The 27719-nt window shown below is 42.3% G+C and overlaps 1 protein-coding gene across 4 annotated transcripts in view; it reads left to right on the top strand.

Annotated features, from left to right (window-relative positions):
* Window positions 1-786: 786 nt before the first annotated feature.
* ST3GAL6 (ST3 beta-galactoside alpha-2,3-sialyltransferase 6) overlaps window positions 787-27719 on the top strand; it is an 81556-nt gene continuing 54623 nt past the window's right edge. For all 4 annotated transcript variants that reach the window (XM_004606751.2, XM_055126150.1, XM_055126151.1 and 1 more), the window contains exon 1: window positions 787-1154. The gene's annotated coding sequence lies outside the window, so the exon portion shown is untranslated. The remainder of the gene's footprint in view (window positions 1155-27719) is intronic.

Here is a 27719-nt window from a genome sequence, read left to right as displayed (position 1 = left end):
CGCAGAGCCTGGAGAAAGCCCTGTACATTGGCCTGGTTTGGTTCCTGCAAAAACCAAATTTTAAAAAACGACAAAATTTAGATGGACTGAATCAACTGCCATTTGAAGAAAAGAATAGGAATTTTCTGAACCCTCTTGGTTTTGAAAATAATAAATGCTGCTTCCTGAGGCTGGGGTTAAATTTCAGACGAATTCACAAGCTTCATAACACACGAAAGACTGATAAATGGACTCAAACCCAAGTCCGCAGCTCTTCTTTCTGCCTTCTTTATATTCATATTTCATAACCTGTGCATATAACGCTCAGTGCCCAAAGGCTGGAGCTGTCACGTGAATGTTGCTCGACCCCGGGTTATTTAATAGACAGATTTTAAAAGTGCTCAAACACAACCAAGGAATTAGTGTATGTTTGACTGAGAGGTAAGCTGCTTTTTGACAAGAAAACTACAAGCCTCACGTTCCGCGTTCTTCTCCCTCCGACGACAACAGGACCAGCATCTTTGCCCTTGAAGGGCCGAGACCTCTCTCTCTCTCTCTTGGCTAGAACCCCACCGCTCGCCCCACCGGGGTGTCGCAGCAAACCCGAGTGCGCTCAGCCAACGCGTGGACTTCTGCAGCGTCCAGCCGGCTGGGGAGCCGGAGCACCTGGGCCTCCGCTCCGGTGCGCCCGAGCAACTTTCCAAACAAATCAGGGCGGGATGGGAGTGTCTGCTCGGCCGGGGAACTTGATCCTCCTACCTCGCCCCGAAGCCACCCTCCGCCTCCCCCGCGGCTGGGCGGCGGCGGCGACGGCCTGCGGGGCGCGCGGTCGCTGTGGGCTGTGCGCTCCCGCGGCTCGGCGCCTCACATCCTCCCTCCGCATTGCACCTTCCTGTGCGAGCTGGGGGGCGGCGCTGCCGCGGGGCCTTGGCAGCTGCTCCCCGCGCCCGCCAGCGGCAGGGATCGCGCCCTGGGCTCCCGGGTCCCGGCGCGGGGACGCGCAGTGGTGCCGGCGCCACCCCCCTCCACCAGCCCCGACCCGCGCCGCCGGCCTGTGTCTCCGGCGGCCCGATGCTCGCGGGCGCGGCGGGAGCGGTCCGAGACAAGCGAGCGGCGTCGGGCGGGCGCGCTGCAGCGGGGCCCCGGCGCTCGTCGGTCCCCGGCCTTGGCGGCGGGTGAGTCACGCCGCTCCGGCTCCTCTGCGGCTCTGCGTGGCGGGAGCACGCAGGCAGGAGCTCGGAGATGACTTGGGGTGGGGTGGCGGGGAGAGAGCATTTGGTGGTGGTGGTGGGGGGGGAGGGGTGTTTCGGCCGTCCGGAACCCCGACTTGCTGCATCCTCTGCTAGCACCTTCCAGCCGCCCGGGGCATCGCATCCGCTCTGCCCGCCCTGGATTTAATTGGCGGGCTGGTAGGAGCGGGGCGCGCTGCAGCAGCGGGAAAAAGAGCGAGGGGTCCCGGAGCCCGCCCTTAGGACCCTCTTTTCCAATCCCGGGGTCCTTTAGGCGTCCCGCAGGCCGACGGGGCACGTGGGTTCTGTGTTCACTATTGTTTTCTAGTAAAAGGGTCTGTACGAGACGGAAGGCGGGGAATCTAGAAAGCTCTCTCTCAAACGCACTTTCTCTTCACCCTCCTTGCCCCCCCCGCCCCCAACTCCGCGGACCCCCTTCTTCCCGCCACAGGAGAGCTAGACCTAACTCAACAAGCACCGAAGCAGTTTGCGGGGCGAGAGGACCCGGGCTGCCGTTAGTTTGCAAGATAAGAATGAATTTGTGTCTTTTTTTTTCGGGCTACTTTCTCCGAGCCACCCAATTGAGCTCAGCTGCTCTGTTGTGTGCCGTTATTTGGGCTTAAAAGAATTATCTGTAAAAAGGGGTTTCCAGAAACGCAAAACCCAAAGCACCTTTCCCTCGGGATCCCAAGGGCTCTGGGGTGGAAGGTTCTTGGAGAGATGTAGGCGGCCAGGAGCGAAGTGCAGGCTCCGGAAGGCGGCCCGGGTTCTTGGGTTGAGAAGGTGGCTTAGAAACCCACAAGTCCGCCTGAAGTTCCCTGCGCTTTGCGACCCCAATCTGCCTCGCTGCCCCGATCTTTGACTTTCTACTTTTGTCCTCTGTCTTACAGCGGACCGTGAATCTATCTTTTTTATTTACGCGGAGATGTTAAAGATTTGGAAGCTTCTTTGTAGGCTGCTAGGTGATTTTCCGTTTGAAAGCTTGCTGGTTTTACATTTGTGAGTGGTTTTATGTTGCTTCCTTTTCTTCTCCCCTGGACTGTTTCTTTCTTTCTTTTTTTTAAATGCCGTGATTTTTAAAAGTGGTTATATCCTTTCTTGTCTCGGTTTAAGGCTAATTGCCTTGTGTACATTTTAAATAATAGCAACTTTGAGTTCTAAGGAGAAACGTTTCTAAGAAACTCTACTACTTTGATCTGGTTTTATAAGCTGTTTTTAATCATTTATGTGGAGGAAGAGAGGAAATCTTTGCTGTCCAACAGAGTTTTTTCTTGCCCAGTGCTTTTATATAGTCTAACTGTCACAGCTCTGTATTGTACCATGTCTTGTGTCTTAAGACCCCAAAATGACCTCTTTGCACTTCGGGTCAGTAGATTTGTTAGAAAGACTGCGTTTGTTTGTGTGCTTCAGATATTTGAGTCTTAGAAAGGAATATCCACTGAGAGATGAATATTAAAATAATAAAAGTCACATTATTAAAAAAAAAAGTCTGAGTATAGTATAGCACATACGGCTTTGCCCGTGCTACTGGAGTTCAATAGCCTACATCCCATGTGGTCCCCCAACCACTGCCTGGAATAATTCCTGACCAGAACCAGGAGTAAGTCTGGAACATCTCAGGCATGGCCTCCAAATCAAAATCCAAAACTAATCAACCAACCAAACAGCCAGTCTTCTCTTTTTGAAAATTGTCATTGACAAGTTATCATCATCATCCCATTGATCATCGATTTTCTCGTGTGGTCTCAGTAATGTCTCCATTCATCCTAGCCCTGAGATTTTAGAAGCCTCTCTTTACTCGTCCTTCCCAACGGTGTGGCATTGGCGGCTCTTCCAGGGTCAGGGGAATGAGACCCAACATTGTTACTGGTTTTGGCATGTGAATACACCATGGGGAGCTTGCCAGGCTCTCTCTCCCATGCGGCCAGGAAACTCTCGGTAGCTTGCCATGTTCTCCAAGAGGGAGAACCAGGTTATAAGCTGTTGCTTCCGGGAGCTTGGTTTTATAGTCTCTGGATATTGGCCGTTGATGGGATTACACAGCGCAGGGGACAGTTTCTGGGTGTGACCACCTAGCTACTGGAAAATGGCTGATCTGGGTAGAAGAGGCCCAGTCCCGATTTGAGCAGGATTGGAGATCTCAGCCCTGGGTCCCCCACACAAGTTTTACCATTTTCAATTCATTGGCAGCTGTTTACTTCTGTTACAGATCATTTGTATTCCATATAATTTGGAAAATTATGGGAAAGAAATGAAACGGTGATACATATCCTATTTTTCTCTGATAAGTTTCATTTGCTAAGCTTGCAGTTACCACATAGCTTCTGTGGATATTGTAATTTCATCCAGGGTTAGGGAATAGAGATCTGTTTGACAAACACCCTTGGTAATGCTTATTAGCAGAAGATGAGGAAATATAAACATCAAAAAGTCTAAAATGAGGCTCCTCAGTGCATCCACATTTACTATTTTATTCTCTATTTCCTACGGTCCCTTGAGACAATAATTCAATTTCATTTCATAGTTAAGAAAACAGAGACTGCCCAATGTTTAGAGATTTCCAATGAGTCACATGAAGGTCTGACTTACACCTCAGCAGGAAGCTTTCATATTGGACATCCCTCGCACATTCTTTTAATATATTATTCTCCATTGCATGGACACAGTGAATTTGTATATTTCTTCCTCTAAATATAGTGTCTGCCAGCTAGGCTTCTGAGTAGGTGGTCTACAAACGTTTTCTGCCTTTTTGACCTCTTCACAATTCACCAATTAGGTACCTTCTGTTTTCTCCACCTCTTGGTCACTGTCATCCTGTTGCTCATCGATTTGTTCGAGCGGACACCAGTAACATCTCTCATTGAGAGACTTATTGTTACTGTTTTTGGCATATCCAATATGCTCGGGTAGCTTGCCAGGCTCTGTCGTGCGGGCTCCATACTCTTGGTAGCTTGCTGGGCTCTCTGAGAGGGGCGGAGGAATCGAACACAGGTCGGCCTTGTGAAAGGCGAACGCCCAACCATTGTTCTATCACTCCAGCCCCAACATATCTTGGTCATGGTACCTAATTGTGCAGATAGGCCAAATAGAGCACATTATGTTCTCTCAAAATGGTTGTGATCCAAAAATTGTTTTGATTTCCCCTCCCCCCTCGTATTTCCACCGAGGTTCTTACTCATCTTTCTTCCCTGGGAGAAGTTCTTCCAAGGGTTCTATATCTTGATATAGCCCCTGGAAGTCTTTTCAGGTTGAAGTGAAACCTTTCCTATTTGTTTCCAACTGCCGTGAATGAGAGCATGGCTCCCCATTGCCAAGTGAGCCCCAATGAGCTAAAAAAAAATATTTGGAGGGAGCTTGTTTGATGGAACTGAACATAAGCATTGGAAATTACAGTCAGAAACTCTAGTATGATTTTCTCCCAGGGTGTCAGAACATTGTTCTTTCTCCATGCTGAGCAGCTCAAGTTCTTTGACAGGGTAGTAACTCCCCAGCACTGAGTCAGCAGTACCCTCTCAGACTTGGTTGAGAACTTGGTTGCCATATAGGCTAGCTAAGAGGGAACAGATTCTAAGAGTGACGTGTGAAGGTAAAAGGGTAAGGAGTGGTAGGAGCTCAGAAATTCTTTTGATCACCCCAGGGGATTGCCCATAACCATTTGCATCTCAACGGGGCTTTTCTTCTTCCTTGTATCTTTGGGAAAGAAGAAAAGCACTAATGCTGAGGGGATTTTCTCATCAGAAACCACGAAAGGCTCCATTATTAACCTCTTCTCCAAGACAGTGTTCAAATGGTATTTGTTCAGTAGTATGTACTATTGGTCTTTGAAGGAATTCTTTAAATATTTGATTAACTTTTTTTTTCTTTTTTCATTGTTATTTATTTATGTTTGGCTTTTTGGGTCACACCTGTTGATACTCAGGGCATATTTCTGGCTCTGCACTCAGGAATTACTCCTGATGGTGCTGGGGAACCATTTGGGATGCCGGGGATCAAGCACAGGTCGACCGCTTGCAAGGCAAATGCACTACTTGTATTATCAAGTACAACATGCAGCTGTACTCTGGCCCTAACGCTGACTTACATTTTATCAGTTTGGGAATAGAAAGCTACTAGGAGATAAAGAGAATCAGTACTCCAGATGAGAAAGCAACAAAGTGGAGATTCTTCTAAAGGAAAGAGTTTTGTCTTCCAGTTTGTAGAGAAAGGGGGCATTGGTCTGGTTGTGGATATGGGTCACAACCACGGGTCTGGGAAGTTTGAATAAAAAGAGAGCAGAAAGTAGCTTTGAACTGGATCTCGAGTGTTTTTTCTGCATAGTAACCCATAAAGTGAGGTGGAGGGGGGCACACCTCAAAATGCTCAGGAGTTACTTTTGGTACTGCACTCAGGAATTTTTCCTCTAGGTGCTTGGGGGACCACATGGGATGCTAGGGATCGAACCCAGGTCAGTGGTGTGCAAGACAAACTTCATATAACTCTAGCCCTGGAACCTGAGATTTTTAACAGTATTTACTGTAACATGAATCACACCATGTTGCAGTATCTGGATGCTGGGATAGAGAGGAAACATGCAGTTTAAAGCAGAATAGACAAAATTGACAAAATCTCTGCTCTTACAGTGCTTACATTGTGGCAGAAAAGGGAATAATAAGATAAAACTCAAGGGAAAACACTTCCAGATAGAATAACTGTTGCAATAGTTGAAGAATTGGGGGTGTGATAGAGATGCAGGTGAAATCTGCTGTAGGGCAGTCAGAGAGCTGCTCTGAGGAGATGATTTTGTCCTTAGCTGTAGAGAAGGAACCAGTCAAGTAAAGAGCACAAGAGTGAACATTTTAGGCAGAGAGAGCTGCAAAGGCCCAGAGAAATGCATAACTTGCGGGTGCTTGGAAAATTAATAAAGGAAGAACTGCAAAAGGGAGATAGGAAGAGATTAAGTTGGTAAGTAGTCTGGGGACTACCTCTATCCAGTCTTAGAAAGTCAAAGACTGGGCTTTAAATTATGCTCTAATTAGAATGCGATGCCAGGGGAGATTTTAAATAAGAAACTAATTCAGTCTTCACCCAGTGGGCTTTGACTGTTAGCACTCTCTCTCTCTCTCCCTCTCTCTCTCTCTCTCTCTCTCTTTCTCTCCCTCTCTCTTACTTTCACTTTCACTTTTAGTGGTGTATATATATTTTTTCTTCTTACCATTAATTGACCATCACTGACAGGAGTTTTGTTTTTTTGCCCACCTCTAGGGCACAGGCATATCCATACATCCATGCAGAAAAGCAGATCTAAGGGGCCCTTGGGGTATTTTATTTCCCAAGATAAATCCACTTACACTGTTTTCACCTTCATGTTGAAAGGTCCATCACTAGCTCTGACTTCCTAATCTCTGCAGACTGAATATGTGGTTGTCTTGAAAGGTCTCTGGGTTGGGCACACCCAAAATTACATTTATGAGAATTATTTAATCAAACTCCCAACTGGTGTCTTGCAAAATGATAGTTGCAAGAAATCATAGTTGAAATAATTGAAAAGCCATGTTTTTTCTTGAACTCCTGCTCCTTCTATCCAAGGACAGACACTGTTTTTGCAGTCATTTAATGGCAGTTGATTTCTTCGGGGCCACATCTGGTGATTCTCAGACATGACCCCTAGCAGTGCTTGGGGGAGACTTATGTAGTGTAAAGGATCGAACCTCACTCAGTTGCGTGCACGGCAGCACCTTACTTTTTATATCACTTCTCTGGCCCCATCTTTTTTTAGAGTGATCTATTTTAGAGTGCAGTTTCAGTGTGAATATGCAATACTGCTGTAGTATTGGCCATGGAACTGCATTATGACTGAGAAATTTCATTTCAATTAGTTTTTGTAGATGAACTTGGGAATCTTTTTTTTTTTCTTTTGGGTCAGATCTAGTGGTGCTCAAGGCTTACTCCTGGCTCTGTGCTCAGGGATCACTCCAGGGATAATATGTGGAAGCAGGTCAGCCATATGCGGACAAGGATCCTACTCTGTACTATCTCTCAAATTCCCAAACTAGGTAGTCTGAGGTCTTGAGAGTTTTGCATTCTGTTTGGTAGCTTCTAGTAGTGCTGGTTTATTAGAAATGAAAAGAAGTGTCTAGCATTTTATCAGTTATCCTTTGATTCCAGTAATATACCTGGTCTGTCACCTTATAGTACTCTGGGGAAGAGGGCTATAATTTTCAGAGAGAAAATTGTGTGTGTTTTAAAGAGTGCACATACCATCTCTTGGGGGCACTGGACTGATGGGGGGTAGCATTGGAAACAATTAGGGAGGAGCCTTTTCTGTTGTTTGCTTAAAGTACCAGCGTCTGATCTAGATGATCTGCTTCTGTGTAAACTTACATAGGTAACATTGAACATTAGTACTATACAGAGCAACTCACTTGCAAAGCTGGTAGATCTGTTTGTGACAGTGGTGTTAAGGTTCAAGCACATTTCTAGTTGAAAGGGGAGTAGTTATGTCTTGTTTCCCCCTGTTGGGTCCAGTTTCCAGAACATTATAGCAGAAGCTAATTCTTACCAAATGGACTCTCATTCTTTACTGATAGACTCACAATGCTAATATGTTAGTTCACGGGTAACCTCTTTTTTTTTTTTTTTACTGCTAGGATTTAATTGTATTGCTACTAGAATAATGAGTTTATTAACCCATGCCTTAGTCATTGGAGAAAACAGGTGAATGGAGAATTTGTATATGTTACTTAAAACCTTTGTTTTTGAGACCAGAGAGATAGTTCAGTGGGTAAGGCATTTGCCTGCATATGACCCACCTGGGTTCAGTCCCCAGCATCCCATATGGTCTGTCAAGTAGTCCCTGAGCATTGCTGGGTGTGGCCAACCCCTTCTTCCCCACCCCAAAAAAACCCTTCTGGTTTTGAGAAGTGACCCCTCCTTCCTCACCCCCAAAAAACCCTTCTGGTTTTGAGAAATGTTTTTCTTTCTGAAAATATTTTCATGTACTTACACTGACAAGTAAGAGACTAGGATGTCAGTATCCTCAAGTGGGTAGTCTCAAGTTGCTTTTCATTTTCTATAACCTTTCAGGAAAGTCTCATACTTCATAGTGCATGAAAGCTTGGGTTGGGTTAGACAGCTGTGTGTGCTTACAGAACCGAGGAAGGAAGTTGTGCCAGTGATGTGAATAATAAAATAATTTCCTGCTTAAGTTCTAATGTTTACAGTCTATATATATGTATACATACATATATATGTATATGCTATTTTTGTAAATTAAAAATAAAATTTTATTTTTATTTTTTTAATTTTTAGGTCACACCTGGCAGTATTGGATGTATTGTATTTCTTGCTCTGTGCTCAGCAGTCACTCCTGGCAAGGCTCAGGGGATTCTCTGGGGTTCGGAGGATTGAACCGGGGTTGGCCTGTGCAAGGCAAATGCCCCATCTGCTGTGCTGTTGCTCCTGTTGGCTGCCACCCAGTCCAGTTGGAGATGCCCTGGAGGGATAAAGGCTCTCCTGAGGTTCTGAGACCTGGGAGATCGGGGAAGTCCCTTATAGAGGGACTGAGAGAGGGCGTGGTGGGCGAGAGGGGCCCAGCTGTGGGTCTCTTGCCTAACCCCAGATGACAAGGTTTCTTGCAAAGAATGCTGTCTTCCGGGTGTCTGCTTACTTCATAAAGATATACTGTATTTATTTTAATTTTTTTTTCTTTTTGGTCACACCTTCGATGCACAGGGGTTGCTCTTCATTCAGGAATTACTCCTGGTGGTGCTCGGGGGGACCATAGGGGATGCTGGGAATCAAACCTGGGTTGGCTGCATGTAAGGCAAATGCCCTACCCGCTGTACTATCGCTCCAGCCCCTGTATTTAACTTTATAAATTCCAAAATATTTCAAGACTCCGCCTATTAGATTTGATTGCTCCTGTCCCACAAAGACCTGATGCTATGAAAGTACAAACTTCTAATCTTCGAGATGATTTAATTTTTATTTATTTACTTATTGTTGTTGTTGTTACTTGAGGGGGCACACCATGTGATGCTTAGGGATTACTCCTGGCTCTGTGCTCAGAGATCAGGGCTCTGGAGACCATATGGGGTGCTAGAGATTGAACCCCATGTCTGAGGTATACAAGGCAAATGCCCTACCTGCTGTACTATTGCTCTGGCTCCTATATGATTTAATTTTAAAATTAAAAAAATTTTTTGGTTTGTTTTGGGCGGTCTCACCTGGCAGTGGTCAGGGATTACTCTGTTCAGGTGTCACTCCTGGACATGTTCTGGAACATATACTTGGGGCCATAGATCAAACCCAGGTTGATCACACGCAAGGCAAAAACTCGACTGAAACGTAATCATGCAATTTTGTAAGTCTGTAACTGTACCTCACGGTCATTCATTAAATAAAATAAAATAAAATTTTAAAAAACTGAAGAAAAACCCCACCCATCTTACCTGCTATCACCTTTGTACTGACAAGCCCCTTTGAGATGCTTTTAGAGAGGCCTTTTCCTCCATGAAATTTTAGTGCTCAAAATTATCAGGTTGGTGTTTCAGAGAGTGCAGTAGAATTTTTTTCTTGGAAATATTCTATTGTGCATGTTCAGGCAGCACTAATAAAAGTGCCGTTTTTATTTTTTTAAATGTATTCATAAAATAAAATACATAATAATTTAAATTATAAAATAAGTAAAATATCAGCTTTTATTAAAAGCTGTGAATCCTTCATGTACTAAGGGTAGGAGAAGCAAAGATAAAGAATGTGTACTTTTAAAAAATCAGCCTAGAGCCAAAGGAAAAAAAGAGATAAGAGATATTTTGAATTCCTTGGCTCTTTTCTCGATAATTTATAACTGCACATTAGCTTTGGAAATTGGATCATGCTGTTACATTGGGACAAGAGCTAAGAGATAGCCAAGGCATTCAACTAGGGTATGGATAAATTTTAAAGCGCCTTTCAGTGGCAGCAATTAAATTTGTTATTTTATGTAACTGGTAGACTCTAAAAATTAAAGAAACTTTCTGTTGTAAATATAAATGTCTGTTTGAGATAAATAAAGCTATCAAATACTTTAGAGGTTTGGAGGCTAATTTAAGACCTCTACTGCAAACCACAACACCCAAAAGGACAGAGAGAGCAAAAGGGAATGCCCTGCCACAGAGGCAGGATGGGGTGGGGGGAGGACAGGGTGGGGGTGGTGGGAGGGATGCTGGGACCATTGGTGGTGGATAATGGGCACTGGTGGAGGGATGGGCACTCGACCACTGTATAACTGAAATGCAAACACGAAAGTTTGTAATTCTGTAACTATGATTCACTAATAAAAATTATAAAAAAAGTAAAAAGGTTTGGAGGCTATTGCCTATCTTTCAGGAAACATCCAAGTAAGTACCTTATTACTCTTGTTTTAGTTCAGCTATGCCTGCATCATTAGAGGAAGAAAAAAGTTTTGGGGGAGGTTTGGTTTTGCGTCACACCCGATACTACTCAGGTGTGTATTTACTCCTGGCTCAATGCTCAGAGATCACTTCTGGAGAACCTGGGGGGCCAGGTGGGATGCCGTTTGCAAGTACTACCCATTGTACTATCACTCTGGCCCCAGAAAAAAGATTTTTTTTGACAAGCAGGATGTTAGAAGATGCGTGTGCTGTCTCAACTTGAAGTTCCTTTAGATGACTTCCAGGTACCGTAATATTTGGAGGACAGATGCGAAGCTGGATGGTGACCAGCTTTCCAGGGATGCTCCAGGGGATTTTGCAAGAAGGTAAAGGCTTTCTTTCACTGTGCTACAGTGAAGGCAGGAGACACCCTCAACCCCCCCCTCCCCTAGTTCTTTGTTCTGGGGAATGGTTTGTGCAGGTTGGGAAGAGGCTGGAAATGTCCATCTTGTCGACTTCTTGAAAATCTGGAGGTGGGTTTCAGGATAGAGAGATGGACGCCTTGAAGTTAAACAGGAGGTCTCAGGAGAAAGAGGATGAGCATGTGTTTCTCTGTGCATTTTTGCCTAGAATCTAACAACAGTCTTGTGGTCTTCTAGCTGTTTTGTAGGTGAAAGGCAGAGCAGGAATTGAGGTGAGGTGGTGCCAGTGTGATTGAGTGAGCTTCTGTTTGCTGTTTCTTTCTGCAAAACAGTTGAAATATTGACTGCTTTTGTAAGTCAAGTCTTGCCAAGGGTGTTTGATGGAGTTAGTATATTTTATCTAAGACAACTCTTTCTATAAGACCGCAATTTTATCTTTAGTTCCACAGTTTTAAATCTGACCCATCTACTGAAAAAAGCAAGGAAACCCATCCCCTCCTTAAAAGAATGAACAAAAAAAACCCATGTCTTGGGGGGTTGGGGAGGAAAACCTCTCAGTTCTCAAGACTATTCCTGGCACAGTGCTTGGGGGTCATTCTCAGCAGAAAATGGGGGGCCACGCAGCACCAGATACTAGCTGGGGCTCCCAAATGCAAGAACATATGCTCTAGTCTTTTGCATCACCTTCCCAATGAGCTTATTCTTCCTTCATTTTTTTTCGGGGGAGGGGGAGGGGGTCCAAACCTAGCAGTGCTCAGGGCAGTCTCTCAGGGGAAAGAACCTGGGTCAGCTGCATGCAATGTGAGCGCTCTCCTCACTGTACTATCGCTTAGACCCCCAACAGTGATATTTTAACAATCTACCAAAGTTCTCCACCAAAAGCTAACAATATTCCTCAATAGGAGTTTCTTTAAAACAACATTGTTTCTTTAAAACAACAACATTGATTCTTTGTTTTTTTTTCTCAAAAATCTAATCTCTCCAACAGGTCTTTTAGGTTTCTGTCACTCCATGGTGCTAACTTTCTTTTTTACTTTCCCATTTCAACCTGAAATACAAGCCCTCTAGTGCTTTAGCTTGGGCTTTTTTTTTTTTTTTTTTTAGTTGAATCACCATGAGATACACAGTTACAAAGTTGTTCATGATTGGGTTTCAATAATGTTCCAACACTCATAGTCACCCCTTCACCAGTGTACATTTCCCACCACCAATGTCAGCAGTTTCTCTCCCACCCTGCACCCCCACCCCCCAGCCTGCTCCTATGGCAGAGGCAAATACTTCTCACTCCCTCACTTTCCCCCAGACCCCAGTGGGAGGGAGGGGAGCCTGAGGAGGGAGGGTGCCATATCGTTTTGTTTAGGTACTGTGGTTTGCAATACTGTTACTGAAGGGGTATCATGTAAATCATGTAAGTCACTTTACCTCTTTGTAGCATTCAGTTCTTGTCCAGAGTGATATTTCCAACTGTAGTTGCTATCGTGGTCCCTCCTCTGTCTAATTGTACTGCTCCATAACTTGTAGCAAGCTTTCTACCATGGACCCGTCTACTTCCTGGCCCTGATTTCCACAGCCTTTGGGCATTCGTCTCATCCTATGAGACTAATAATGAGAGAATCACTGTCCCTCTCCCTCTGACTAATTTCACTTAGTATGATTCTCTCCATGCCCATCTATGTATAAGCAAATTTCATGACTTCATTTTTCCTAACAACTGCCTGATATTACATTGTGTAGATGTACTGTAGGAGTTTCTTTGCCCACTCATTTGTACTCAGGCACTTGAGTTGTTTACAGATTCTGGCAGTTGTGAATAGTGCTTCAATGAACAGAGAAATGCAGATGTCTTTTCTGTATTATGTTCTTGGGATTCTAGGGTATATTGGCAGGAGCAGTATTGCTGAGTCATGGGGAAGCTCAATTTCTAGTTTTTTGAGGAATATCCATATCATTTTTCAAAAAAGCTGAACCAGTCGTCATTCCCACCAGCAGTGCATGAGAGTTCCTTGCTCCCTGCATCCACACCAGCAGTGGTTGTTCTTGTTCTTCTTTTTTAATTTTTTTGTGCTTTTTGGGTCACACCTGGCAATGCACAGGGGTTCCTCCTGGCTCTGCACTCAGGAATTACTCCTGGCGGTGCTCAGGGGACCATATGGGATGCTGGGGATCGAACCCGGGTCAGCTGCATGCAAGGCAAGTGCCCTACCTGCTGTGCTATCACTCCAGCCCCATTCTTGTTTTTTTGGATGTATGACAGTCTTTGTGGTGTGAAATGAGACCTCATTGTTGTTTTGACTTGCATCTTCCTGATGATTAGTGATACAGAGCATTTGTATTTCTTTTTTGAGAAAGTTTCTGTTCCTTTCTTCTCATGTTTTGGAGAAGTTGGATAGTTTTGTTTTGTTTTGTTTTGTAAAACTCTACCAGTGCCTTATATATCTTTGATATTTACCCCTTATCAGATAGTTGTCAGATAAATATTTTTTTTTTTCATCCTGTGGGCTGCCTTTGCATTCTGGTCATCTGGGCTTTTTTTCTCTTTTTTTGAGAATATTTACTGCCTTTCTCCTTCCATTCTGTGTTGCTCCATTGAGGCTATGTTATAACCTGTGTGTGTTTTCTATTTTTGTGGTTTATAACTGCATTAATCTAAACAAAATACCTAACTTCACTGACTATCACTCAATTTAATCTAAAAATTAGAAACAACGTCCATGACACAGTTATTACAGTAATTACAAAGAAAACACATACACATAGCTCAACTTAGTTTCTGCCAAGCATTAGATCAATTATATTTTGCAATATTATTATGAAAGCTATTATTACTAAACTTATTATAATTTCTCTCATTTCTAGAGTTAAAAACTTAACTTCCCTGAGAAAATCTTTGTGATTGCTTTAGCTTGAATTTTTTTCTCAACTCCGTTTCCTCTGAGCATCTGATGTGAGTAAATCTGTTTCTTTACTCACATTGTTCTATTTCTTTAACTATTTCTCAGTGAACAGCAGCAAATACTTTTACCTGTTGCATGCTCAGTGGTCTTGTTTTCATTTATTTATTGGTTTGTTTGGGGGAATCACACCTACTGTGTTTAAGATTGTGTTAGGTATCAAGCCAGGGTCTGTTGTGTGCCAGGCAAGCACCTTAGTCCCTAGACTATCTCTCTGGGCCTTGAAACAGCTTTTTCTAAGCTCTTTCTGCCTTGGACACTCTCCTAATCTCAGACTGGGGGCAGAAAGATAGAACCCAAAACATGATTCGCATTCATGGGACATTGGGAAGGAAGGCAGCTATGCAGCAGAAATAGCACAAGCAAAGGCATGGAGGCAGGAACCACTCTCCAGTGTGTTTGAAACTACACAAAGTTTGCAACTCTTAAAGCACAATCAGGGGGCCGGAGCGATAGCACAGCGGGTAGGGCGTTTGCCTTGCACGCGGCCGACCCGGGTTCGATCCCCGGCATCCCATATGGTCCCCCAAGCACCGCCAGGAGTAATTCCTGAGTGCAAAGCCAGGAGTAACCCCTGAGCATCGCTGGGTGTGACCCAAAAAGCAAAAAAAAAAAAAAAAAAAAAAAAAAAAAAAAAAAAAAAAGCACAATCAGTCATTTGGGAGATGACAAAGGAGAGAGGATAGGACTCAGAGACTAGTGGCCTATTTGTTTACCTCTTCTTAAAGTCTAGGCACTTGGTGATAAAGATTCATATAGATGATATAGAGCCAGAAAATTCCACACATTATTTCTAAACTTGACCTTGAATTTTACCAGTGGTCTGGATAAGTATTTTTTTACTTTCTATTTTCACTACAAAAATAATGAAAAATTAATTGTACCAGAATGTTAATATTAGAACTTCTATTTTCAGTCACCCAGGTATTTATTTTGGGCTTTTGGAGACATCTACGGGTGCTCAGGGGATATTCCTGGCTCTTTGCTCTTGGAGTGACCCCAGTTGTGCTCAGGGGTCACATGCAAATCCAGGGGACTGAACCTGGGTCAGCCACAGGCAAGGCAAGTGTCTTACCTTCTGTCCTATCTTTCTCGTCCTCATCCAAGTGTTTAGTATTCAACGTCTCTACACCTGCACACTGGCACTGGTCCACGGACTGGAGAGTGAAGATCATTGGTTTGAAGGCTGTTGATATTAATTGTTATTTGAGATTTGTGAAGCAGGGGTTTCTATGTGAGTTTTTACGATAGAGATGGGCTTCAAGAGGACAGACCCCCAAGGAGGATAGTCAAGAGAATCACTGTAAATTCATAGCCCTGAAGGTTTTATTACCACCCCCCCCATAACATTTACAAATAGAAAACCAAGGAATTCTGGTCACAGTTTTATTTTCTATAAATATCTACTTGACAACTTATCTGTAACATTTTTATCAGTATTTGATTCATTTCTTTTTATTATAATTCTTTTTATTACAATTAAGATTTCCTCTTCACTCAATTTTCTAAGCCTAGTTCAGTGCTTATTATTATTTTTTTGTTTGCTTTTTGAGCCACACCCAGCTCTGTGCTCAGGAAATACTCCTCATAGACTCTGTGGTGAACCATATGGGACACTGGGGATTGAATCCAAGTTAACCATATACAAGGCAAGCTTCCTAACCACTGTATGGTTCCTCTGCCCCCCCTAGTTTAGTTTTTAATGTATCAACATGTTATTTAGATTTTAGACAATACCTGATGTTAAATGTGAATTGTATTTAATTCTAAAAAATTTTACATATTTTACCCCAAAAGTACATCTTCTATGAAGCCTAAATGATGTCTGCATGTTTTAACTGTTTATTGGTGCTCTCTTATCCATGGAGAGTAAACAATAGGATCCCCAAGCCCTAAGCAAAGATTAATAAATTCCCAGACAATAGTTAGATGTGAAAAACAAAACAAAACTGTAATCAGCCTGAAAAATGGGATGCTCCAGAGAGGTCTGCAGGGAGGCTAGGAAAATAGAGGTCAAAACAAAAAGCGTCTGAGCATATTTCCAGCATGGTTACAGGAAGGATGTAGACTAACACTTAGCCTATGTCTACTGTACGGGTCTATGTGATTACGATGCTGGATTCTGCCTTTTCACTATCACTCCTGGAATGGCTTATGGACATTTAAATATGGAGACTCACTGACACTCATTTTCTTTTGCTATGAATGAATTAATGTGGCATTCCCAGATCACAACCAGCCTCTAGGTGTTGACCATATGTGGTAAAATGCACTTCTATGTCTGAACCAGCAGGGCAGGGCCGTTAACTCTTGGATTGTAGCCCCGCCTAGTTAATGCTCTTATCTAAGTCCAATGTAGGCTGCCCAAGATAGCCATTTCTCTCTAGTGCTTTTTAAAAGTACAATTTTGACTCATCTCTCCTATCCTGAGTGGATCTTCTACTACACTTTAGTTGGTGTTCCCTTCTCTACCCGAGCTGCCCTTTCCCCACGATAACCACGCAGTATCTCCATTGCAAACCATAACACCCAAAAGGGGAGAGAGAACAATAAGGAATTCCTTGTCACAGGGGCGGGGTGGGGGGAGACAATATTGGGGGGAAGGTCCCTGGGGCCATGGATGGTGGAGGGATGGGCACTCGAGTATTGTATAACTGTAATATAGGCACGAAACTCTGTAACTGCACCCTCACAGTGACTCATTAATAAAAAAAAGTACAATTTTGTGGAAACATAAGAGATATACAAAAAAGTATACAACCACATCTAGCGTCTTGTGAAACATTTGCTCCCAGTGAACATGCCCCTGTAAAATGCCTCCGCCTGAAGGATGGGGTCCATCCTGTCCTCCAAGAATGCAGGAGGATCGCTGTTTGTAGGTAACCACTCTGCTGTTCCCGTCACGGGGGAAGGATTTTCTTTTGAATTAAGACCAGGTATTGAAGAATCTGGGTCTTCCTGACTGGGGGATGAGGATTGGGTACCCAAACAAAGATGAGCCTTCGAGGTTGAATTGTGACCTCAAAAAAGATATATCGAAGCTGTAATTCTTCAGAATATGACACTATTTGGAAATAGGATCATTGTTGATTGCCCCATATGCCAAACATGCAGTCCAGCTTGCTGAACTGTCCCCTGACGCTAAGGTGGAATTCTTGTAAGTAGCAGTCTGAGAAACCAGACACACTGGGAGAAAATCAGGTGCAGGACTGGAGGGGAATTGGAGTGATGCCTCTGCAAGCCAAGGAGTGCCAGCTGACCTCCAGACACCAGAAAGAGCAAGGACAGATTCCCCTGACAGGTTGCCAGGGGGGCAAGAGCCGCTTGGCAACTAGACTTGGGACTTGTAGTCTCCAGAACTCTGAGACTTACATGGATTGTTTAAGTGCCTTGTTGGTGGTAGTTTGTTCTTGCAGGCTAAAAAAAAATAAAATAAAATAGAGCGGGTCTTAAGTGGGCCTGGTATCCTGATCCCTCCTGTCAATATCCCTCCATGTCCATGTCCCATGGCTCTAGAATTGCCGTTCTGAATATCGGCTGAGCTCTCTCCAGACTTTCTTTCCCGAGCCCTCTCTTAACCCTTCTTGCTCCACTCCAGTGCTTTGTCCCACTGGAAGATAAGAGGCTCCATTACCATCCATTACTGTTTTGTGCACTTCCCCCTTCACTCTGCTCTTCACGAATCTTTTCAAAACAAGCCTGATTGGTTTTCTGATGTGTCCCAGATCAAACCGTGCAGATCAACCCTCTGTGTCTTCTATCTCTATCAAGTCCCTTATCTATCCTCTGGCATCCAGACTCAGGTTTCTGTCTCAGTCTTCCTCAATTATTTTGTGATCAGAATCACCTTGGATGGTGAACAAGAACCTCAAGCTCTTGAACCTCAAGAACAAAAACCTCAAACTCAAAATCCCTAGATTTTACTAGTATTGATACATTGGAAGAAAAGGCTTAATTTTTGGCGCCGAAGTTTGAAAAAAAAAACAAACCATTTCTCATCTGAGAAAATAAAAGAGGCTGCAGATCACAAGGCAGCCTAAGACTGAGACATATGGTAGCAAGTCCTGCAGAGAGGAGAGCTACAGGACTGGAACTCTCACTTCTGCGAAGGACTGATCTTACAATTTATCTGTTATCCTGGGATGAGTTGCCTGCATTTGGGGAACCACATGAAATGCACAGTTGTGAAATTCCCTGGGAGAGTTTCAGAGATCAGACTACTGACTGTGTTCTCCTTTGGTGCACTTGCTTTGGGACCTAGGGACCCAGAGATTCTTTGGAGATTTTTGTTCTTGAATGCTCTTACAGCCAACTTGACCTGAAAACCCTTTTATGTGCCTTGCCTAGAATGATGGCCCGGTGACTCTGCACTCCTCAGCTGCCTTTGCCCTTGTCTGTTGCTAGTCAGTGTGGAAACAGGCTTCTGGAGGTTACGACAAGTCTCACAAGTAGGAGAATTAAAAATGTTTTTGGTCTCTCCATGGTTCCTTCTTTGGCTAACTGTTTTTGATTTTTTTAGTTCTGAATGTTTTTACTATATATTTGTATTTTTCCCTTTGAGGGAAGTGGCAAGGATATTGCACATTTTAGGGTAATCATATATTCTGTATAATACACATGTTATACTTGAAAAAGTATAAAGCCGTATACTTTATCAATGAGGTAAAAGGTTATGTTTGTGGAACATTTAATTGTGCTTAAACATGTGTTCTGTGGACTTTGTTTTACTCCATTTGTGCTCTCAGTTTGGACAGGCTTGATATCCTGACAATTTTTTTTTAATTTGGTATTTTTATTTATTTACTTTTTTATAATTTTAAAATTATTTTTTCAAAATAGTTTTATTTTTCTGTCTTTATTGAATTTTGGGCCATACCCAGCAGTGCTTGGGGCTATTCCAGGCCTGTGATTGGGGCAGTACTGGGATCATCTGCCTAAAAGATAAACAGCTCAACCTCTGTACTACCTCTCCATTCTCAAGACCCAGAGGATTTCTTGGACTAAAGCCAGCCATTGCAAGGAAATGCTACTTTTTGACTTGCCTATAGGATGTTCTAAAATATTTGGTTAGTTGTTTGTAGAAATGCAGGCAAACAATTTGACTTCATTGTCCCTTCCTGTGAACTGGAGTTAATGTTATTATCATTATAAACCCTGATCATTTTTTCATTTTTCATTTACGTTTTGAGTGAATGGTAAATAGTTAAAAATAATCACTTGGCAAGGATTTTATTTTATTTTATTTTATTTTTTTAATTGCATTAGCATTGGTTTAAAGACTGTGGCTGTTGATGTTTTAGGGGGATAGTATACTACACCCACCACCCGAGAAAACAATATTCCTCCACTACAGTCTATTGATCACCACCCTCTATTCGGCCCATTTTCAGCCCATTCCCCCTGCTCTGTTCTGTGGTCAGATTCTAGGGACTTGATTTCATCGCTTTCTTCTCTTGCCTGGTTTCTTTGCATACCATAAATGAGTAAGACCCACTGGTATTTCCCTTTCTCCTTCTAACTTATTTCTCTTAGCATGACTTCTTCAGTCCATCCATGTTGTAATAAAAGCCAAGATCTCATTTTTCTGAAGGCAGAGTACCCTTCTATTATGTCTTTATCCATTTATCTACTGTTAGACACTTGGGTAGTTTACAGATCTTGGCTACTATAAATAATCCTGCGATGATTATAGGTGTGCATGATTTGTTTGGGTTAGTGTTTCTGGGATATATACATCAAGAAGAGATATTGCTGGATTATATAAAAATTCTATTTAAATTTTTGGGACAAATCTTCACATTTTTTTTAAAAAGGAACTAGATCCATTATTATCACCACCAACAGTACGTCAAGGATCTTTTGTTCCCCACACCCTTGCTGGTACTTTTGTTTCTGGCCTTGTTTGGTAGACTTCTCGACATGTATAAGAGCCTAGCTCATTGTCATTTGATTTGTATCTTCCTGATAATAATTGACATTGCCCATCTGCATGTCTCGATGAGCTGTCAATTGGGAGTGGGATTGACTGAGGTCTCTAAATTCTGTATGTCTCTTGGCTTGTTAGCCCTTTGTCAGCTGTATGGTATGTGAATATTTCCTCACATGCACTAGATATATAATTCACTTCTTCAGAAATATGCCAGGAGAAGAAAGATATTTTCCTTCTCTCTCCCTCTGAAGAAAAATGCCTCTCTTCAAGTTCCTTTTTGCATTTTTTGAAATAGACAGTTTTATTTAATTTTCTCCTCTCCATCACCTTCCTGTTGGCAGTGACCAAAGATTACATATATGCTGGGGTGTGATACTTACATATGTGGTTGTGGTGCTAGCGGGTCACACTCCAGGCCACCGAGCCCACACACTTTATGTTGTGGCATTCCCACATTGCTGGCTGTGTGCTGTTGTGGTGTGCTGGGAGTCACACCCTCCTTTGCTATGGTAGGGGTCCCAAGCAGCAGAATCGCCTGGGATCACTCACAGTACCTATGCCCCACCTAGGGGTTGAATTCTCTTCCCCCCATATTTTGCAAGGCAGGAACTTTTTGCCAGTGACTTGTCTCTGCGTCACAAAGCTGTTTTATAATGTGAAGAACAAAATATGATCATTAATGAGTGTTTATCTATATTTCAGACAAATCTGCCTTTGTAGTTTTATTAGAAATTAATTTTTCTTTATTTTACTAAATGTAATATATTTGTCTTAGTATTGATGACTGCATGGAATTTTAAAATATTAAACAATGTTAGGAATTGCGGGCTCCTAGGATTGAAGGAGGATGGTACAGTGGTTTAGGTGCTTGCCTTGTGGGTAGCTGACTCAGTTTCATCCCTGGCACTTCACATGCTTTCCTGAGCCCTGCCAGGAATGATCCCTGAGCACCGAACGAGGAATAAGTCCTGAGCATTTCTGGGTGTGACTCAAAAAATGAGTGAACTCCCATAGGCAGGTCTACACATATTTCTAGATTTGACTCCAATTTACAGTTGCAAATAAACCTTGTTACAATGCTCAGAGCTAAAAATTTCCAGTAATGTAAGTAGATCATTGTTCATAAGACAGAGTCTTTATAGGTCTCTTTCAGAATCAGTGAGCTGATGCTCTTTGTTTAATTGTCTGCTCTACCAGACGTTGTCACTGACACATAGTAGTTGGTTCCTCATTCCTTTATTCAGAAGGAAAATCTGGGATTCTTTTTGTAAGGTTGAGTCTTGTATTATTATTTTGGTTTGAACAGAGAACAAAGAATGCCAGACAAACCTTTAGTTTGTTTGTGTACTTTTTCACATGTTCTGATTTTTCTGCCTAGTCGCTGTGGTTTTTAACAAGAGAAAACTATTATAAGGAGACGCCTTTCTGCCTCTTCTTTTTCTTTTATGGTTTTTTTTTCTTTTTAAAAAACAGGATTATTATAGGTTCAACTTACTGGAAGTTTACTTTTCATTTAAGAGGTTACTTTCAGAGATACATACAATTTTAAGTATCTGAGTATTTTTAAGCAACTTGAATTTTGGATGCTTATGTTTTAGAACAAAACCACTATTTTAAAAATGGAACTTTAGGCCAGAGAGATGGATAATAAAGCACATAAGTCATGTTTCTTGCATGTGATCAATCTTGATTTGAATCCCAGCACCACATAGTCCCCTGAGCACCAACAGGGGTCATTCTGAGCACAGAGCCAGAACTAGCCCTTGAGAGCTATGGGTGTGTGCCCCCAGCACCCCCAATTAAGAATTTTAATTTAAAAGTATTTATATAGTGATTTATAAAACTCAACTGACTTGCTAAATTTTTTCTATATTGGTAAAAAGAGATTTGGTTCCAAAATGACAATTAGATAAGGAATTCTGTGAAAACCAACTTAATGTTTGCTAGTAGAGAATGAAAAATTCTGTGTGATATGGTGATTGGTATAATACTAAAAACAATGAACTAGACCTTCATCAATATGGATAAGACCTCAAAATTAAAAGGGTTCGGTGGAAAACAAAAATTCAAAATAAGATGTATATTTGTTATACAAGTATTGAAGTCACTTATTTAACACCAGAACCCACATGCTATCAGAGTCTTACTACTATAATTAATTTCATTTACTACATAACATTTATGAATGTGTGTATTGTGTATGAATAATAAAACAGACTACCAAATTCATGTTAGAAGTTGCCTCTGGGAGAAGAGGAGCACAAGTGAGGGAGGGGGAATATAAGTACGTTTTCGTTTGAAGAATAACCCTGGTGAACATATGGTTACTTTGATCAAATTTTTTTTGGACATTTTGTTATTTACAATGGAAATTCAGTTAGCAATTTTGTAATAAAGAACTCTCTAATATTTCTTAGTGAAATAAGTTCCAACTAGATACCTTGTTTATCAGGACTCTGGAAATAAAACATAAATTATTGTCTGATACTGCTAATACTTCAGAGAGCCTGCTGTGGAAGAATAAAGTTGATAGACAGTATCTAGAACTCAAGGAAAGCTGCAAATGGATGTGACTTCCTGGGAACAATGTGTATATTAGGCAGGGCTGGACACATAGTATAGCAGGTAAGGCACTTGCTTTGTGTGCGACTGACCTGGGTATAATCCCTGGCACCCCAAGCACTGCCAGGGCTGAACTCACAGTGAGTTCATAGCCAGGAATAAGCCCTGAGCACAAACCACCCCCATCGGTACCCAAATTTAAATTTTTTTTGGGTGTATGATACACAACCCTCTTGGGGAGCCTGGCATGCTACTAAGAGTATCCATGTATCCCACCCACATGGAAGAGCCTGGCAAGCTCCCTGTGGCATATTCGATACGCCAAATAAAATAGCTATAGCAGGTCTCATTCCCCTGACCCTGAAAGAGCCTCCAATCATTGGGAAAGACGAGTAAGGAGAGGCTGCTAAAACCTCAGGGTTAGGACGAATGGAGACGTTATTGGTGCCTGCTCGAGCAAATCATTGAACAATGGGATGGCAGTGATACAGTGATACAGTGATGATACACAAAAAACATGATGACTAGACCTAGCATTACTGTATGATAATAGGAAAATTGTTAAGGAGTGAAATCTTAAGAAATTCTCTTCTCAGGAGAATTATTTCCCTTTATTCTTGATTCTTTATTATCTCTATAAAAAGATAGATATTAGCCAAAAGCACTGTGACAGTTATTTTCTGATTCCTGTAAATCACACCTTCGTGCTGACTGTCTTCAACCTACCTCTGAGCCAGGGAGGAAAAAGGAAAGAAAGAGGCCTGGTGACAGAGTCCTTTGATACCTTTGAGTTTTGAGACTCTGGAAACATTAACTTCCATGGTGTGGTTCCTGTCTAGCAGGAGAAAATACCGTTGTGAGGATATGAGTTTGTGCTTGTTGGAAGCAAGTTAACAAAACCGAGATACGTGCTTTTGGATTCTCGCTCCTGCCATTAGCAGCCTCGATTTTTCTTGGCAGCTGTTTTCACTCTTACCTTCGGATCTCTGCAAATGCTGTTTTCTTAGCCTGGAATGTTTTCAGCCCTTATTTCCTCTGGTTAACTCCTACCTAGAAGAGGACTCTGAGAATTGCCTTAAATTCTTCAGAGAAGCTCCCTACCCTCCCTGACCTGGGCCGATCATCAGTCACACAATATTTGTAATTTCATACTTACTTGGGAACTACTTGCCAGTTTCTGGCCCTCTCTCTGGATTATAGATGGTTAGGTAGTTTTTCTTCACTGCTGCATGCTCACCGCCTGGCGCACTGTGTGGCAGAGTCTAGTGTAGATACTGGCAAATTATTTTTGACTAAACCAATAAAATTATTCCAGAAAATAAAAACTTTGATTTCTTTTTATTTTATTTTATTTCATTTATTTAATTTTTTTTTGCTTTTTGGGTCATGCCCAGCAATACACAGGGGTTACTCCTGGCTGTACACTCAGGAATTAGTCCTGGCAGTGCTCAGGGGACCATATGGGATGCTGGGAATCGAACCCGGGTTGGCCGCGTGCAAGGCAAACACCCTACCTGCTGTGCTATGGCTCCAGCCCCTAGAGTTATTTTTAAACACAGGTCAATGTACTTTGTGTAAGGGATTTACTCGATGTTTTTAGGAAGTAAATCTGGGGTTATATAATTTCAGAAATATATATTTGACATATGTTGGCATACTGTCATAATAAGATAAAAGATAAACATATTTAGATTTGCAGTGCATTTATTTGTTTGTATATAGTTTTGGCTTTTGATCCACACCTGGCAGTGTTCAAAGTCTATTCCTGACTGCTCAATGGCCACTTCTGGCAATGGTCTGGGGACCATAGGCAGAGTAAAAATTTGAATCCGGGTTGGATGCACGCAAGACAAGTGCCTTAACCCCTGTGCAGATTCTCTAGGCGTTGGATTTTTGCAGTATATTTAAAATTTGACTTTAAAGTATCATCTTTTATAGATAGTAATGTAAGAATATTACATATTTTTATTTGCTGTGAAAAGAAGGACATTTTCTAACATTCCAAGCTCTGATATGTGCTCGTCTAATTTTCTTTGTGGTAGTCCTCACCTGGTGGTGTTTAGGGACCCTGCGGTGCAGAGGATTGAGTCCGGGGCACCCATATGCAAAGCATGCACACACATGTACATTATATCCTTGTTCTGCATTTCAAATTTTTGATAACTCAAACTCACTTCTTTTCTTTAGAGGCTGTTAAAGGGTAGTTAAAAAATAGGAGCACTTCTTCCCAAGCAGCATAAAGACCTAGTTTCTTTTGGAATACATTTAAGAAACAAGTAGTTTGATAAAAGGGCCTTTTGTAAATCAGATGGAAATTTACTGGTAACTTTTAATCAAACTAACATGGCCAGCCCTTTGGAATGGGGTTTTTTGGAATTGGAAAAAAGGCAGGAAACTGGTTCCCTCTTAAATCGTGGGTTTATTTGATCTGGGAGAGAAACCTAAGAATGCTTTAAATTTTGAGTAAGGTCACTGTGTTCAAATATTTGCATATTTGCCCAGGAAAAAGACATAACATAGAATTTGGAACTGATTGAAAAACAAAATTTATTAAGTAGGGGAACAGAATAAAATAGGATCATGCAAAAAAATATCAGGGACTTAGAAAATATTAAAATAACTTGTTAAAAACTGATTTTTCTTTATCTTTTTTCTCTTTTCCCCATTTCCCCCTTGTTGTTATTGTTGATGCTATTCTGATAATGGGGGTTCGGCACACATACCTGACCATAGTACTCTCACATTTTAGCCCAGGTGCCTCCCTGGGGTTGCACCCCTTTATCTGGTGCTTAATGCACACCTGGCTGTAGAGTGGCTGGAAATCTCTTGCAGTGGAGGGGATCACAGTGAGTGGAGCTGTGAAGATCACGCTGGGAACACGGAGACTCTGGAGATTTGATCAAACGTGTGATGGGCTGGAGCAATAGTACAGTGGGTAGGGAACTTGCCTTGCGGCCGACCAGTGTTCAATACCCAGCACCCCATATGGTCCCCCACGCCTGGCAGAAGTAATCCTTGAGCACAGAGTAAACAAACAGGCAAACCAACCGTGTGACTGTGCATTTGCCAGGCAGGTGCTTCCAGTTCCAGTTCGGTCTTCTGGGCCAGTCACTTTGATTCCTTTATAAATCTCCCAGGGAGGAGAGGTGAAATTTCAGAACAAGAAAAATGTTGCAAGGCCCTGTATTTGAAAAACAGGAAAAGACACTACAAATTGGTAGGAGCAGAGTCATCTTGGATGCAAAGACATCCAAAGATATCTTTGGAGAGACATCATTTTTTATGCCTCTCAGTGGGAAAACCCTCATTCTACTTCTCTGTAAACTAGAATACTGAAAGTATAAGTAACTGCATTTTGGGGTAATGAACATTTCATGAGAATTCAGGTTTTGGTTTCAGTTATTTGCTAAGCTCAGAGTTTTTTTCTTTTTTCTTTTTTTTTTTAAAGTGGGAAGTGAAGCTTTTTGAAGGGAAGGGTTTTTTTGGGTTATACCCGGTGATGCTCAGGGGTCACTTCTGGCTCTGCACTCAGGAAGCACTCCTGGTGGTGCTCAGGGGGCCCATATGGGATCAAACCTGAGTTGGCCACATGCAAGGCAAAAGCCCTCTAGCTGTACTATCACTTCATCCCCTCCACTCCCCCCTCTTTTTTTTTTTTTTACCAGTGTGCGGAATTTGTTATTCCTCAAAGGTTTGACTTTGGGGTACTATGGCAATAGCACAGTGGATAGGGCATTTGCCTTGCATGCGGCCGAACTGGGTTCAGTTCCTCCGCCCCTCTTGGAGAGCCTGGCAAGCTACCTAGAGTATCTCGCCCGCACGTCAGAGCCTGGCAAGCTCCCCGTGGCGTATTTGATATGCCAAAAACAGTAGCAACAAGTCTCACAATGGAGATATTACTGGTGCCCACTCGAGCAAATTGATGAGCAACGGGATGACAGTGACAGTGATGAGAAGATACCAAGATATTAACTTTTGAAATTTGGATATATTTTCAAATTTCGAAAATTGAAAAACTCTTCTAATATTACTTAACCTGTTAATTAATCATTCACACACACCTCAACACATTGGTTTGGAGAGTGTTTTTGAAGTCTTATGATTAGAAAGTTGAACACTTTGTAAAACACTGGTTTAAGTATGTTCTTATGATTGTACTGCTGCTATATTGTTAATACTCCAGATGTACAATTTTTGGGGGGTCGGGGTGGAGTATATTCCTGGCTAGGTGTGGGGGACCATAAAGATATTGAGGATCAAACTCAGGCCAGCCATATGCAAGGCAAGCTTCCTATCCACTATCTTAGGTCTCTGTCCTCAGACGGAAAGTCTTTTTCTTTTTTTGCCACCCAGTGATGCTAGGGGTTATTCTTGTCTCTGCATTCAGGAATTACTCCTGACTGTGTTCTTATGGGATGCCGGGAACGAACATGGGTCAACCATGGGCAAGGCAAATGCCCTCCTTTCTGTACTGTCACTCCAGCCCCAGATACAGAGGCTTGACCCAAAGACTACAGCGTTGATGTCACCTGGTAGATTTCTAGAAATTTTGAATCTCGGGATCCATCCTAGACCAAACAAATTAGAATCAAGAGTTTAACAAGATGCTTAGGTGACACCAAAGAACATTAATGTTTGTTAAGCACCACTGTCTAAATCCAAACTCTTAGGAGGATTTTTATTTTATTTTATTTTGTGTGTATTTTTTAATAATTTATTTATTTTTAATTAGTGAATCACCGTGAGGGTACAGTTACAGATTTATACATTTTTGTGCTCATGTTTCCCTCATACAAAGTTTGAGAACCCATCCCTTCACCAGTGCCCATTCTCCACCACCAGTAAACCCAGCATCCCTCCCACCCTCCCCAATCCCATCTCAACCCACCCACCCTGCCACTGTGGCAGGGTATTCCCTTTTGTTCTCTCTCTCTAATTAGGTATTGCGGTTTGCAATAAAGGTGTTGAGTGGCCATTGTGTTTAGTCTCTCGTCTACATTTAGCACGCATCACCCTTCCCCCGCATGGACTCCGATCACATTTTACTTGGTGTTCCCTTCTCTATCTGAGTTGCCCTCTCCCAGACTGTGAGGCCAGCCTTCTTAGGAGGATTTTTAGAACAGAATAATAATGAGTTACTCATTATCCAACAATGCAATGTGTTTTATCTCTAGGCAATTAAAACAGCAAGTTGTTCTTCATTGAGTTCAGATCTTACTCTTTGAGTATTATAGTCACTGGTCTTGATCTAACACCTGATAGCTTTTAAAACTAAGTCAAGGCCTTTTCTTCTT

The sequence above is a fragment of the Sorex araneus genome, chromosome 2 (assembly GCF_027595985.1).
Source record: "Sorex araneus isolate mSorAra2 chromosome 2, mSorAra2.pri, whole genome shotgun sequence".
Classification (NCBI taxonomy): Eukaryota; Metazoa; Chordata; class Mammalia; order Eulipotyphla; family Soricidae; genus Sorex; species Sorex araneus.
The sequence above is the reverse complement of the archived record's forward strand: the minus strand, read 5'-3'. Positions and strand labels throughout refer to the sequence as shown.